The 3,184-nt window shown below is 40.0% G+C and overlaps 1 pseudogene; it reads right to left on the reverse strand.

Annotated features, from left to right (window-relative positions):
• Positions 1–786: 786 nt before the first annotated feature.
• On the reverse strand, positions 787–1,538 carry LOC119292206 (annotated as a pseudogene).
• Between the last annotated feature and the right edge of the window lie 1,646 nt (positions 1,539–3,184).

The following is a 3,184-nucleotide window of genomic DNA, read 5'->3' on the forward strand; positions in this document are numbered from 1 at the left end:
TTCTTCTTGAAATACCAAAGTCAGATTTGAACAAGTTTAACTCTTGACTATGCATGGGAAATATTATTGTTGGTTAGATAAAAATAATATCATCAGATTTGTTGCAATTTCTTTATTATATTGCAATCTGTAAAATTTGACCAACATATTCATAAAGTTGCATGTTGAAGACGTACCCATCCCTAAAAGACATATATCCAAATGATGGGAGTACATGAATTATTTGAAAAAAATGGTTTGTTTGGTACTAGACCTGAATTTCTCAGGAATTTAAATGATAGAGAACATCCTTGGAATTTTTTACAAGGATAGTAATTCATTCATCTAACAGGGCTATGTAGGATATTGTTCTACATAATTATATCATTTCATTTTTCAAACTTTTTCGAGTCATACCCAGCCAACGAGAGCCACAAATTATATGCTAATAGAAACATCTGATGCTCAACATAAATAGGTATGCATATGTTTAATGCATACATTCTTATGTATCATTATATTTGGATATCATACGATTCTTATTTGTTGATAACAGTACGTTGTGAAATACCTTCGTAGCCACAATGAGAAAAAAGATGTAGCTGCCAACACGTGGCAAGCTTAAAAATGTTATGATACCGCGCTTTTGTAACTGACAAAGGAAAGAAGAGAGGCCACGAGAAACATGAAGTAGCAGCCAACGCATGTGAAGAGCTGTGTATCTGATCATGCTTCGTACAATATATATACAAGCTGGCAGATCATGGATCGAGTTAACACGACCAGAACACCCGCACAAAAAAAATAAAAAGAAAAACATGAACAAACTTTTTATTCCACGCACATATACCCTTTTACAAATACTTGAATACCATAACGAGAAATGACTAACTGAAGCATGCATGCACGAGGGAGGGAGCCCATGCATTCACGCGACTAACATATACCATATTGTAATTACGAGGAAATATATAGGTGCATGCGTATACAAGAAAACATTGTAATTATAAGTACGACGACGATGATGATGCAAGTATGAAATGCATGGTTTGTGATGGATGGATCAGCTAGGGCAGGTGAAATCGGCAGGGCAGGTCTTGCCGCACTGGTTGAGGAGGAGAACGAGGTCGACAGGGACGTTGAGCTTGATGCCGAGGACATTGGCCTTGATGGCGGTGCAGAGGCACACGGCGGCGTCTAGGTCGGTGAGGCCGCTCAGAAGGGGGCAGCACTACTCATCCGTCGGCACGCCGAGGTTTAGCTTCAGCAGGTTCAGCACGTTGGCGCATACCTTCAGCTTCAGCGTGTCGATGGAGCAGGTGCCGCCCCCGCCGCCGGGCGAAGGCGGAGACGGCACGGGAGCTGGTGGGGGCACAGCGATGGGCGGGCTTGGGACCGGGACGGGCGGTGTGTTGCCGCATGACCCGCAGCCATGCACGGCCACGAGGATGGCCAGGTTCATGGCGTGGAGGAGGGCGAGCTTGGAGGGCGCCATTGCTATGTGGATAACGCTAGTAGCTAGCTAGAGTGTACTGGCTTGTGGCTGAGCGCTAGGTGGGTTTGCTAGCTTGGGATGTTTTTCCTGGGTTGCTTGGGGTGGTATTTATAGCTAGGCCGGGGTGTAACACGCAAGTGCAAGTGCAAGTGCATCGTTCATGTCATGATCAGTTGAGTTTGACTCTTGCCGTAATTTGAAAACATTATTTGCCAACACTAGCGCTGCTGCTACTACTAGTACTACTATAATTATACGATATTACGTGCGTACCATTATTGGAGTATAAAACGTTAACTAATTTCCATGTACTCCAATATGCATGTATGTTTGATGGGTTCACAAATTCGACAATAATTTAGGCACGAGACATGATATTCTAGCCCGGGATATCACGTATATGGATCCAACGTCCACCATTGCTTTGAAATTATGTTGTGTTTCCTCGTTTTGACAAATTTTTCTTGTTTCAGCGTGTTACGTTAGGTTTTGCTCTTGTTTTAAAGTGTATCATAATGTTTCATTGTGCAACAAACTCGATCTAAAACAAGTGCACCCTTTTTTGTCTATACACAACGAAACATGGTGATACACTTTGGAATAATAATAACAACTAACGGAACATTATGAAACAAGATAAGTTTTGACAACAATAAAAAAATAGCATGAATCTCAAAGCATGACATGGACCATGGGTAGGCGATCATTCTCCTAGAAGACACACATAGTATGTGACAATTGAAATATATCTCGCAGCGCTACCAGCTGGCATAACCTGATCTTGAGGTTCGCTAGAGACAAATTTAGGAGATTATTATGTCGGTTATTATTCCATGTAGCCATACAAATGCATGCTACTACCAGCGCAGGAGATGTCTACTTTATGTTTCGTCCTTTGGTTACACGTACGCTACAGCTAGCCGTCTAATTATTAGTTGATCCTACCCCAGTGGGCAGCGGTGCTCACAGATAATGCCAACACTGACAAAGGAATTACACTATCATAGCTAGCTTACAATACTCTTGTGTGTGATAGATCTAGACCGCCGTGTGAATAAGGGCACGTGAAGAAATTGATAATTGTCTATTTTTGCTGTCAAAAATAAATGTATAGTTAATTTTTTAAAATCTTTGGAGAATAAAACTTTATTTCACTCTTTAATTGTAATGAAGCTTCTGCACTTTGAGTAGGTAATACTGTAGCGTTTAAGGTACTCAGATTTAAAATGTTTTAAGGCACTGAGATTTAGTAAAGGGGAAAATATGCTCTTTTTTATCCGCGGACAAATTGTATACCTCTGTTGAGCTTCGAGCTGAAATAAATGAATCTAGTATCTGTTGTTTGCAAGACACTACTACTAATATGTAGAAAACAAATTAATTACTAGTATATGCAAGGATGAATCTAGTTTATTTTTTTATGGACTGATTTGTAGCTAACAGATTATTTTTGTATGCAAGGATGAATGAGTCATGCTATTCAACTTTTTATGCGAAGGATAATGGGAATTTTGCCTCGAAAGATCCTTATTCGGCCAGCCACAGGGTACGGCGCGTCTACTATTAGAGTTTAATTCTATGCAAAAATGTTTCTTTATAATATATTTGCGATACAAATGTTAACGCGTGATTAAAACATGTGAAATCATATATTGCGAGAAAATTCAGACATGTTCATGTACCTCAGTATGAATATTCATATTTGCAACA

The sequence above is a fragment of the Triticum dicoccoides genome, chromosome 4B, assembly GCF_002162155.2.
Source record: "Triticum dicoccoides isolate Atlit2015 ecotype Zavitan chromosome 4B, WEW_v2.0, whole genome shotgun sequence".
Lineage (NCBI taxonomy): Eukaryota > Viridiplantae > Streptophyta > Magnoliopsida > Poales > Poaceae > Triticum > Triticum dicoccoides.